Here is a 14,130-nt window from a genome sequence, read left to right on the forward strand (position 1 = left end):
ATAATATACATAATAACATACCTTATGGATTAATAAGATATAAATAATGATAAACAAAATTTTACAATTCATAAATCTCTAAAAACCTCTTTAAATACAATATTGGACAGTGACTCGCGTGATTAGAAGAAATGTCAAGATCATTATATTTATACATATGCAAAGATTAACTTATAACATACTAATAGGATATTTAAATAAATTGTATATATATTCATCAATCTAGAATATATCTATAACTTATTTATTAAGATTTCCAAATATAACATAGTTGATTGGCTTGATAATATAGGAAGCTGCTCACATAGTATCTACGTGACATCTTATGTGAAGACCTTAGAGTGAGGTCATATGAAAAAATTATCTTGCTATAGTAGGGAAATGTTAAAATACAAATTGAGACAATAATAAGAAGTGTGATAATGATTTGTGGCCACAAAAAAAAAATCCCTCAAAAAAATTCCAAAAAATTAATAAAAAAAAATTATAACTCAAAATATAAATAAAAAACAAAAAAAATAAAAACAAAATGTTTCCACCGTCTTCCTCGTTCTTAAAAAAATAAAAAAAACGCTAAAAAGACACAATGCAGAGACAAAAAAACAAAATGACAAAAATTAACAAAAGACACAATTAACATAACTAAAAAAAAGACACAATAGGTCGCAAAATATACCACAATGCCGAATAAAATATAACATAATGTTGAGTAATATAACACAATATTAAGAAAAAAAGACACAGTGTCAAGGAAAAAAAACACAATCAATGAAGAAAATACACACAAAACACAATGATAAACAAAAAGACACAATGATCTTTTTCCCTCAACATTATGGCATTTTTTTAGAATGAGGAAGACGGTGGAAAAATTTGTGTTTTTACTTTTTTTGAAATTTTATTAAATTTTGAGTTATGATTTTTTTTTTAATTTTTTTGAGGGGTTGTGTTTTTGTCTGGCTAGAAACCCTTCTCATTGTTGTCTCCCTTTGTAAAATAATTTGACCCTTTAATAATATAGTTAGATTATTAACAACAAGATACATTATAATTTCTATTTTTAAATTAAAAATCTTCCATTGATTTATTTAACTTTTACCATTAAAATTGACTTTTTGATAAATCCCCATTAAAACCTATCACTCACTTTATTTATTGATTAAGTGCGCTATTTGAAACTAAAACGTTGGTTCATAAATACTTCAACTCCCCACTTTGATTTTTTGATATATATTGAAAATTTTGAATGTTTTAATGGTGAATTTGTAGTTGTTAAAATAGTTATGGTGGTTCATGTATTTCTATCCCCGTGTTTACCTTATATACTTCACATCTTATTTTGAAATTACGATTAATTTAAAATTTGTTATTTACTTGAATTTCCATTATAAATCATCGATAACTCAATTTACTAATTTCCATTATAAATTTGTTATTTATAATATTTTTTTTAAAAAGAAGAAAAATCCACAAATTTCCAATTTAATCTAATTTAATATCTTCAATTACCTACTTTATATTTTATCTGAATTTTAAAAATTTAATTGGAATAAGACTATCTAGGTGATTCGGGGATATCCGCTTCCCAATTTAATCTATTAACAATTTAATTCAAGTACGTATATTTTCGTATTATCATTAATATTTAAATTATTAATTACTAACTATTATAATATTTTAAGAATATCTTAATCTAAAATCTCATCTCAAAATCACAAACTTGAAAAGCTATAACTTTATATTAACTTCTCTTTAAATCTCATAAGTTCTCAACTAACTAAACTCGACTCACCAAAATCTTCATTTAAATTTATAATCTCGATCTTAAGAATTGTTATGAATTAAACTTTTGCACATATCATTTCATGAATCAAGTTCCTTTATCTATCACGGTTAACTTCATATTCTACTCTTAGCTTATTCTCGATCATCATAATTCATTTCAAATGTCTACTTCAAGAAATCCAGTTCAATCTCCAAAATTTTGTAACTTTCCTAATCAAAGGATATAATAGAAGTCACCTGGTTTTAATAATCAAACCCGAACGTTTAATAAGTATCTCTTGAATTGATATCTAAAGTTATCAAAATATTTGTTTCTTTCAAAATGATGATTTTAAATGTTTTATAACCCACATGATGAAACGAGTTATGCGGACCATCCGACGATAAAAGTAATATGATCGCGAACAAAATTATCCGAGTCCTCGCATGGAAATCATAATGCGTACAATTGTGTGTCATAGTTTAGAACCGAAGAAACTTTGAGTAACGGTATAAATGATGAAATGATAAGGACATAGTTGATACGCCGCTGGTACATCCTATATATAAGTGCCCTTATCGGATAGCGTTGCTTCGATTATTGAAAGTTCTACGTTATGATATTTTCCTTAAAGGTTTATTATTTTCAAAACGATAATGTTATGGTTTTCCTTAATTTCAGGACGAAATTCCCTAAAGTAGGGAGACTGTAACATTTCGGATTTTTCAAATCCGTAATTGTTTACAAATAACCGATCCGGGAACTTATTTTGGATCTTTATTAATAATAATATTACATATTTATAACTAATTAAGGTTCTAAAATTCATTTTATCTCCTTTAGGTTTCATGCGTAACTAATTTCTTGTTTTAATTATAAAATGTTCAATATTTGACCAATTTAAAAACTACAACGACCATTTATGTCAAATTTCAAACTCTAACCCTTATCAAACCAGAGCGCTGCGCGATAGCACCCCTAGGGCCTGGCCACGCGGCGCTATGGGTTAGCTGAACAGACTCTAAGTCCGATCTCGTTTCCTAGTTTGATTTTAGCATGTAAATCGCCTATTTTAGGCATAAATCGAGTGAATTAAGGTCCAAGAAAAGGATATTAACTAAATATACAAGTCCATACTCTAAAATACTGATCATGAACGAAATTTACAACATATTTCATTGATTTAATCATTAAATGCGTATTCATTTTCCTAAACGAGTGAATTTACTAAATATAGGTCGTTTTTGTAATCTCTATATAAACACATCATAATTCTCTGCCACAAACATGTATCCTAACCCTAGAAAGACCCTCCAGCCGTCATCTACCTCCAACCTTCACCATATTCTTCGGTTTTCGCGTTATTGTTGAAGATACAAGTTAAGACGGTTGACTTTGCTTGCTTTAGGATTTTTGACTCATCGTACCTCATTATTCTTTCACTTTCCTGGTAAGTTGTAAACATAGAAATCGTTCATTAACATTTCCTAGTCAATAACCTTCAATAAATTTCGGTGGTTTAAGGGTGTTGACTAGTCAATTCGCTTAAAACTCATTAAAGGGTGAATCAGTCAACAAGTTTGACTTTAAGTATTCTCATACTTCTGGTCGGATTCAACGTTCGGTCCAGAAGACTTTTATTCTCGTAACGTAATTCTAAGGCTACTGACAAAAAACTGGCTTCCGACTTGCAGTTCGGATTCTGGTCAGTACCAGCTCGCTTAAAAAACTTAAAACAAGCATAACTTAAGTTCTAAACGTCCGTTTGGATTGATTCTAGCGGCAACGAGTTTGTTTTCATTTATATTACCATATCCTAAAATCCCAGATTCTGAGTTGGTTATATCGTTTGACGTGTAGCGGGCGACTCGCTTATTCATTAACTCGCTTAATCGTGTTTATATTCGTTTGTCATTAATCTAAAGTGACTTTATCATTCCCCTATTTTACCAACTTTTCTAAAAGTTTTGTGGATATATGCATACCTATCCGTATTTCATACTATATATATATGTATGTATATATATATATACATACATATATCGTTTTCATATATCCCATATCCTAAAATCCCAAATTCTGAGTTGGTTATATCGTTTGACGTGTAGCGGGCGACTCGCTTATTCATTAACTCGCTTAATCGTGTTTATATTCGTTTGTCATTAATCTAAAGTGACTTTATCATTCCCCTATTTTACCAACTTTTCTAAACGTTTTGTGGATATATGCATACCTATCCGTATTTCATACTATATATATATATATGTATGTATATATATATATATATTCAAACAAATGCATACGTGTCATTGTGAGTGACTTAATCAAACATACGTGCTACTTGCTTACTTGTGTTGCCATTCATTCATTCGTATATTTGGATTACTATTCATTCATTCATATAGTGGGTGCTCATGCTATTGACCAACGCCCGATTCGCTTGGCAACGGTCTACATACTTGTTTATGGTTTGATTACATTAACCGCCTTTATTACGTTATGCTTATTCATATTGTGGTGTCAAAACTGGTGATATTCTCACTCAACTTTATGTTGACAAACTCCATTTTCTATGCATATGCAGGTTGCTTGTATTGAAGGTTGAAGTTTGAACATTTAGACAAGACCTTAGGATATGATCAAGATAAACATTATTTGTGCTTATATTCATATATGTAAATTGTCTGTTATAATTGGATAATTTGTGTATTATTTGAATAAAATAATTAATTAGATATTGTCACATTTTATATATGATAGTATCTTCGAGCTGTGAGCAATCGGATCACGCCCTGGCATTTTCGCCTTAGGTTGGGATGTGACACTTTAAGTCTGATTCAGTTCAGCAGACCATAAGTCTGACATAACCTTAGTATAGTTATAGTCGTTTTTATGAAAATATACTTGTATTTACATATGATGTTCGGGATAGCATGCTTTGGCTTAATAGAATCTATCACACTGGAAAACTTCTCCAAGTAAGTAAGCGGGTGCCGCAGCTGATTGAGATTTGTACTCATTACTTACCTTAGGCAAGAAGAGTCTACTAATGATATCCCCCTTACAGTTACTACATGCCCGTCAAAATATATAGTTTTGATAACATTACTTATTGTGGAAGTAACGTCATTACTTTAGTAAAACCTTATTTGGAAAATCTATTATAGTTTAACGACTATACTCTTAACTAGGCTCTAAGTAACTATGTAGTAAAGTGACTAAAGCATAGTTCCTACCTTAGGCGGCTACTCGAGAAAAAGACTAGGAAAAGATCGGCAACTTGTCAGCAGTACTTCGCTTAGCAAGTCGGTTGGTTGTCAAAAGGGCTTTAGAACCTTGTTTCTCGTGCAAATATTCTCGAAAACAAGCTCTCAAAATGCCAAGAAACTCTTTGCACGAATTCCTAGGTTAACTATGTGAAATGTGAAGTGAAATGGGATGATTTGAGCTTAAATCCGTAGGTGCCCTTTTATAGGCGAATTTTAAGATTCTTCACATCGCACGAAGAAACTCTGTGCCGCGTGAACCACCTCTCAGCCGCCATTTTACACGTGGCCTGCCCCGTGATGCCACGTGTTGACACGTAGTAGGACACGTGGATTAGATTACTTAACCAGGTTTCGCGTCGCGCGAAGAACAACCTTTTTTGATTTGTGTGCCTTCTACTTCGCGTAGCGTGAAGTAGTTCTAGTTCAGCTTCGCGTCGCGCAAAGATTTATGAAAACCATAATTTTCATTTTCAGTCCTTTATCTTTCAGAATTTACATTTTTAGCGAAAAATTAGATGGGGTATTTTCACGGTGTTACATCCTCCCCACCTTTAGAAAAATCTCGTCCTCAAGATTTACGTGAATACATGTGGGTATTTCCTTTTCATTTCAGACTCAAGTTCCCAAGTGAATTCCGAACCACGTCGAGAATTCCATCTAACTTTTACCAGTTTCATTCTTTTCCGTTTAAGGAACTTGGTTTGGCTATCCTCGATTTGTATCGGTTCTTCTATAAACTTAAGTTTCTCATTGACTTGCCCGTCTTTCAACGGCATTGCCAGAATTTCATCAGCTAAACAATTTCGTAAACTCGATACATGGAACACATCATGATTCCTTGCATCTCCTCCGGTAGCTCTAACCGATAAGCTACAGGACCTATTCTTTCAAGAATTTTAAATGGTCCTACGAAACGCAGACTTAATTTCCCCTTTTACCAAAACGGACAACACCCTTCCAAGGTGATACCTTAAGAAACACTTTATCTCCTTCTTTCAATTTTAATGCTTTTCGTCGTATATCAGCATAACTCTTCTATCTATCTCGTGCTACTTTCAATTTTTCTTGAATTTGAATTACTTGATCAGTCGTTCTTTGGACAATTTATGGTCCTGACAATTGATTATCTCCAATTTTGGACCAGCATACAGGCGTTCTACACTTTCGTCTGTACAATGCTTCATATGGTGCCATTTGTATACTTGTGTGGTAACTGTTGTTGTATGAAAATTCCATTAGAGATAGGTGAGTACCCCAACTACCACCTAAATCTATGACACAAGCATGAAGTATGTCTTCTAGTGTTTGAATTGTTCATTCACTTTGTCCATCAGTTTATAGGTGATATGCTATACTCAAGTTTAAGCGTGTACCTATTGCCTTTTGAAAACTTTTCCAAAAATTGGAAGTGAAACGACTGTCTCTATCAGAGATGATGGATAGTGGCATACCGTGTAATGATACAATGTTTTCTACATACAGTTGTGCTAACTTATCCATGCTGAACGTTTCTTGTATTGGAATGAAATGTGCAAACTGGGTAAGTCTATCTACAATAACCCAGATTGCATCATTTTGACGAGAAGTCTTTGGTAACTTCATGATGAAATCATAGTAATCATATCCCATTTCCAGATTGGTATCTCAGGTTGCTGTAATAAACCTAACGGCTTTTGATGTTCTGCCTTGACCTTTGAACATGTTAAATACTTAGCAGCATACAAGGCAATTTCCTTCTTCATACCAATCCACCAGTAGTCATCTTTAAGATTATGATACATCTTATTACTTCTAGGATGCATCATATACTTGGATTTATGTGCTTCTTCTAAGATTTTCTCTCGTAGATTCCCTATCATCGGTACCCAGATTCTTTTTCCTAACCTGAGTATCTCATCATCGCCTTTAACCAAATGATCTATAGTACCATTCTCTTTTTCAGCCTTTATATTTTCTTGTTCTAGTGCTAACTTTTAGGCTTCTTTAATTTCAGTAAGTAGATCAATTTTAAGTTCCAACCTCAAAGCTCGAACTCTTTTCGGCTTATCGTGTTCTTTCCTACTTAAAGCATCAGCCACAACATTGGCTTTTCCTTCATGATAGACGATTTCACAATCATAATCATTGAGCATTTCCATCCATCGTCTTTGTCTCATATTCAACTCCTTTTGATCAAAGATATGCTTCAAACTCTTATGATCAGTATAAACAATAAACTTTACACCATATAAGTAATGACTCCATAACTTCAACGCGAATATTATAGCTCCTAACTCCAGATCATGTGTGGTGTAATTCTTCTCATGAACTTTCAGTTGTCTAGAAGCACAAGAAATCACCTTCTTGTCTTGCATTAAAACGCACCGCATACCTGTGTGTGAGGCATCACAGTATACGGTAAAATTTTCTTGACCTTCAAGTAAGGCTAAGATAGGTGCATTGTCAGTTTCTGCTTCAGAATTTCTAAAGCTTCTTCTTGTTTCAGTTCCCATTCGAACTTAACAAATTTTTGAGTAAGTGAAGTCAAAGGAACGACTATTTTGGAAAAATTCTGAATAAACCTTCGGTAGTAACCGGCTAACCCCAGAATACTTCTAACTTGAGTCGGTGCCTTGGGTGTCTCCCATTTCGTAATTGCCGATATCTTTGCTAGATCTACTTGAATTCTTTTCTCGTTTACAATATGCCCAAGGAATAGCACTTCATACAGCCAGAACTCTTAGAGAATTTGGCATAAAGTCTTTCCTTCCTCAACGTTTTCAGTATGACTCTTAAATGGGCTTGATGATCTTCTTTCGTCTTTGAATAGATAAGAATATCATCAATGAAGACAATAACAAACTTATCTAGATAGGGCTTGCAGATTCGGTTCATCATGACCATAAAAGCTGCCGGAGCATTTGTGATTCCAAATGGCATAATAGTGAACTCATAATGTCCGTATCGAGTTCGGAATGCTATCTTTGATATATCGTCTTCTTGAACTTTCAGCTGATGATATCCAGATCTCAAATCAATCTTAGAAAAATAACTTGCCCCTTGGAGCTGATCGAATTGATCATCGATTCTCGGGAGCGGATAGCGATTCTTGATTGTAACTTTATTCAATTCACGATAATCGATGCACATCCTCATCGATCCATCTTTCTTTTTGACAAATAATATTGGAGCTCCCCAAGGTGAATAACTCGGTCGAATAAGTCCTTTATAATTCATCTAATTGTCTCTTTAGCTCCTTCATTCCTGTTGGTGCTAATCTGTAAGGAGATTCAGCAATCGGAACTGTTCTTGGAACTAAGTCTATTCTGAACTCAACATCTCTATCTGGCGGTATTCCAGGTAGTTCATCGGGAAATACATCTTTGAATTCGGAAAGAATTGGAACTTCTTCCATCTTCTTAGGTTCAGGTTCCTTAGTTACGTATGCCATAAATGCAATGCAACCTTTACCTAAACAATGACTAGCTTTGATCTTTTAAATTATTCCAATTCTACGAGCATCTTTATCCCCAGCCATTTGAATAATTTTTTTGTTCGGATTTAGTATATCGATAGCTTTCTCGTCGCATAAAATATAGGCTTGGTTGGCAAAAAGCCAATCCATTCCAAAAATTACATCAAAGCCTGCTAACTCCATGGGTAACAGTTGCACTGGTATATCATACTCAGCTAAGGATATATAACTACTTAAAACTTCAGATATTTTGATTAAATTTCTGGTAGCAGTTTCTACTTCATAATAATTGTTTAAGTTATCTAGAGGTTCGTTTAATAGACAACAGAACTTATAATCTATGAAACTCTTATTGGCTCCTGAATCAAATAGGACTCTAGCGTAAACTTTATTAATAGGAAACGTACTAGTGATCACGTCTGGTAATTCTCCCACCTTCTGAGTGTTAAGCATAAAGGCGCGGGCATTTCCCTTCCTTCCGTCATTCTTAGCACCACTTCAACTGGCGCCACCTGCTATCGGCTTCTTCTTAGTACATTCAGCACTAAAGTGCCCTTTTTCACCGCAATCAAAACAAACTATTAACTTCTTTCTACAGTCCTCCTCCTTACGATCAGGCCTCTTAAAGAAATTGCAAGTTGAAAACGGGTCAAACTTGCGAACGTCGGTTTTAAGTGCAGGCCTCAAACATCTTCCCTCATGTCACTTCCCGTAATTTTTACACATTGGTCGGTTGAACACAACCGACCCTTCCTTTCCTTTCTCAAACTTCTTCCTTCCATCACCTTCTCGCTTCTTATCATTCACATTCTTCCTCTCCTCTTCACGATCCCTTATCATACTCTCCATGAGATACCCAGCAATTTCGATTGCAGATTCAATTATAGACGGCATATGTGATCACACATGATCATGTATTTCTTTGGGTAACCCATAGATGTATATGGTCACCTTGTTGTATTCAGGGGTAACCAGGTGAGGTACTAATCTGCAGTACTGAAGAAATTTGGTGTTGTATTCCTTGAGATTTGTCTCAATCACCTTATGATTCTATAGTTTTGTCTGGATTTGGTCGATTTCTTGTACATGGCAGAACTTTTGCTTGATTAATTCTTTAAAAGTCCTCCACTCAAGATTATACAAATTATCTCTCCCTTTCACCTCGATTAACGTGTTCCACCATTCCAAAGTTTCCCCTTTAAACAATTGGGAAGTATACTGAATGCTTTCCTCCTCCGTATACTTACTGATTATGACAATAGATTCCATCTCCTCCAGCCAATGCAGAGTAACTATTGCCCTTTTATCTCCATAAAAGTCTTTCGGCGTGTACACTTGAAAATCATTAAATGTACAGCCTGTACCGACTTTAATTCTTTTCACCTTGCTCGGTACGTAATCAGCAGTGGAGCTTTCATAGCCCTAATATTTCTTTTCTTTATCTTCTTTTGTCATTTTTGGTTCTTTCTTAGAAGGAACAGAAATACTTTGACTCGGTCGTGCACGTTTAGATGATTTTGCCATACTTTTTCAATTGGTAGTATTTTCTTGGATCATTTTTACCAAAGGTGTTACTGCTTCTTTAATTAGAGGTGTAACCGCTTCTTTGATCATTTTGCGAATACCACCGACATACTCTTCAGGTATTGTCTTGTTATTTTCAGGAGTCTTTATTTATTAATCTGACTACCTTGGCTTTCCTGATTTCTTTGTTCAGACATTCTGTAATTCAGTTAAATACACAGTTTAAAACACTATACACACATTGTCTTTATATTACATTATTTATATTACAAAGGGATACAAGTAAAACATGTTAACAACACATATATTCCTAATCCCTAGTCCATTTATTAACAAGATTTTTCATCTTGTCACATTTCTTAATAATCTTAACGCCTATCTTCTTCTTCTCGACTTTTCATTCCTTAAATCATCCATCACCACGTTTTGTTGATTTGGATACCCCACGGGTGCGGATGCTGACGGAAAAAGATAAGCGGTTTCCCTTGGGTACAGATGTGGATTCACCACATAAGCTTGCATTTCCTCATCGGGAATATTTGTTGTATAGAATTCCTCTACCAAACAGGCTTCCTCCTGTATTTCATTTTCCTATTCATATATCGTAGGTACGAGACCTTGATACGGTGGGAATTGCGGAACCTTAGAATAATGGGTTGTACATGACTCGGTCCTGCTACAGTGTGCGGATTTTGATAACGCAGTGGTGGCGACCCAAAGTGCCACATGCTCTGTTCAGATTGACAGTTCATCCAACTGGATGAATCTGCACTAGTTTCCTGTTTGACTTTACTTTAAACCTCTACCTCGTCAGACGGATGATAGGTAGGAATTTCGGATGGATAATATTGCGGAATGCTCTCGGAAGTATCGATTGATATTTCTATCGACATTTCAGGACTACCAGGAGTATACATTAGTTGGCTTCCGTAAGCCAAATATGGATCTACTTGATCTCTCGGATTCATCGGGTTTATTAGATTTGTCAGTTCATCCGGATTTATTGGATTTACCGGATTCATCGGATCAGTCAGTCCTATCAAATTTGTCATATCAGTCGGTTGCTTGTGACCGAAATTACAATTATTGCTGGCCATATCTGATGGCTCAGGTTCAGGTGCAGGTTTAGATCATCTTGCTACCCAGCGCCTTTGCCAGCAGTAGTTTGCATACGACATCTGCACAAATTATTACTTAGGGATAGGTAGACTATCAATCATAGTTTATCTCTACTTATCAAATAAATGGTTAAAGCTTAGGTACTAATAAATTAATACCTAATTCGCTTAAACCGATGGCTCTGATACCAACCTGTTACACCCCGGTCCAGGGCCTAGGCGTGACTACCCAATTGGTACTTGTTTTGTAAATATATCAGAGTAGCTGGTTCATTTTAGCGGAAGTCTTTTATAAAATATTAATTTACATTGCAAAATTACTCGGGAAGTAAATACCCAAGTTTTTCGGTTACAAAATTATAATGAAAATTGAACCATCTTGAGCGATCATCTATCTTTATGACTCCTAATCCTTGTCTATCATTATCAGCACCTAATTACCTACATGGGTTGGAAAACACGTCAGCTATATACTGGTGAAATGTTGACTCAATAAAATAATTTATACAGTCATTAAATACAAACATAGTTTTCTGTCATTCCTGGGATTTGTACCACTGCCTTATACACACAATTCAAAGGTTCCTTGAGTTACGAGCCCCTGTTCGGAGAAAACATTCCCACAGGCTATGTGACCCTATTGGAGAACTGGTTATGATTGACTTGGTTTTGTATGTCAATTATCAGTTATGCATGGATCCAGACACATGTGTATTCGGTCTGAGTTGATTTTTATTATCTATTTTGTATTGTAATGTTTTTAGAGACATTTAAGCTCATGCAAACATTTATCAGACTTTTTGAAATAAACAACATGTCTATTACAAGAGTAAAATCAGTTTAGTCGGTGAAAGGTTTAATGTGCTCACCTGTTGTTGTCAGTTCGGGGATATTCAGAACATTTCCTTTCAGTATGCTATTAACCTATATTTTTAATAGGTATACATAAATATCTTGATTGTGCTTCTTGATTATTCAGCAAACCTTGGGTCTGATCAGCAGACTTTAAGTCTGATTCAGTTCAGCAGACTCTTGGTATGATCAGCAGACTTTAAGTCTGATTCAGTTCAGCAGACCATAAGTCTGACATAACCTTAGTATAGTTATAGTCGTTTTTATGAAAATATACTTGTATTTACATATGACATTTGGGATAGCATGCTTTGGCTTAATAGAATCTATCACACTGGCAAATTTCTCCAGGTAAGTAAACGGGTGCCGCAGCTGATTGAGATTTGTACGAATTACTTACCTTAGGCAAGAAGAGTCTACTAATGATATCCCCCTTACAGTTACTACAGGCCCGTCAAAATATATAGTTTTGATAACATTACTTCTTGTGGAAGTGACTTCATTACTTTAGTAAAACCTTATTTGGAAAATCTATTATAGTTTAACGACTATACCCTTAACTAGGCTCTAAGTAACTATGTAGTAAAGTGACTAAAGCATAGTTCCTACCTTAGGCGGCTACTCGAGAAAAAGACTAGGAAAAGATCGGCAACTTGTCAGCAGTACTTCGGTTAGCAAGTCGGTTGGTCATCAATAGGACTTTAGAACCTCATTTCTCGTGCAAATCTTCTCGAAAACAAGCTCTCAAAACGTCAAGAAACTCTCGACACGAATTCCTAGGTTAACTATGTGAAATGTGAAGTGAAATGGAATGATTTAAACTTCAACCCGTAGCTACCCTTTTATAGGCGAATTTTGAAATTCTTTGCATCGCGCGAAGAAAGTTTGAGTCGCGCGAACCACCTCTCAGCCGCCAATTTACACGTGGCCTGTCCCGTGATGCCACGTGTTGACACGTAGTAGGACACGTGGATTAGATTACTTAACCAGGTTTCGCGTCGCGCGAAGAAAAGTCTTTCTTGATTTGTGTGCCAGCTACTTCACGTAGCGCGAAGTAGTTCCAGTTCAGCTTCGCGTCGCGCAAAGATTCATGAAAACCAGAATTTTCATTTTCAGTCCTTTATCTTTCAGAATTTACATTTTTAGCCCAAAATTAGATGGGGTATTTTCCCGATTTTACATTGAACTCATTGATCTTAAATGGAACATGGTGATGATTGTCCATAAAATCAAGAAATTCATGCAACAGACTGGTAAAGACTTGTCTATCATGAGCAAGAGGATTGGCTTTGATAAATTAAAGGTCAAGTGCTCCAATTGCCAAGAATTTGGCCATTTCGCCAAGGAGTTTGACAAGCCGAGAAAGGAGTGTTCTGGACAACGAACACAAGATAGAAACTTCAATAACAACAAGAAGTATAACAACTCTGAGTCGTCCAAGGAGAAACCTAAATCTGGGGCTGATAGTACCAAATCTGGTGGGTCACAGACATTGACTGCATAAGAGGGCATCAATTGGTCACAAAAGCTTCTCAGTAATGTATCCTCTGATGGAAATCAAGCAAACTTGGCTGTGTTTGACCGGGTTGAAAAGCTTGAAGAGGAAGCGGTTGATAAAGTATTGGGAGAAAGTGAGTAATCAGAAACAGAGTCGGACACTTCAAGCGATGATATGCAAGACAACTTTGCTTGCATGGCAAAAATAGATGAGGTTCGTTCTTCTAAATCTGTTTCAATTCAAACCGATATTATTTTATCAGGGGCTGATGAAATAAAATGCACACATTGTGGTGATTATCAGTCTAACTTTGAATCACTTAAACACCACAATGATCATCTTATTCATCAGCTCACTATCATTCTTGATAACTACCGATATATGATTGATCTTGATCAAAAGATAATATCGAGGCATTGTCGCATAGCAATCATGATTTCAGATAGGGTATCCATCACAAGAAACTAGTGAGATTATTAGTGATAATAAAGCAGCCATCTAAATTTCAGAAAACCCGGTACAACACGATCGAACCTCAAGAACGAATTGATAACGGAAACACAAACGAGCACACAATATTTAGGGTAAGCCTAACTGTCACACCCCGGTCGTAATGGCGGAAAACCGAGGCGTGGCGACTAGGTCGTGAT

Source organism: Bidens hawaiensis, unplaced genomic scaffold (genome assembly GCF_021521415.1).
Source record: "Bidens hawaiensis isolate Kalapana, Puna unplaced genomic scaffold, B.hawaiensis_p1.1 tig00013987_1, whole genome shotgun sequence".
Lineage (NCBI taxonomy): Eukaryota > Viridiplantae > Streptophyta > Magnoliopsida > Asterales > Asteraceae > Bidens > Bidens hawaiensis.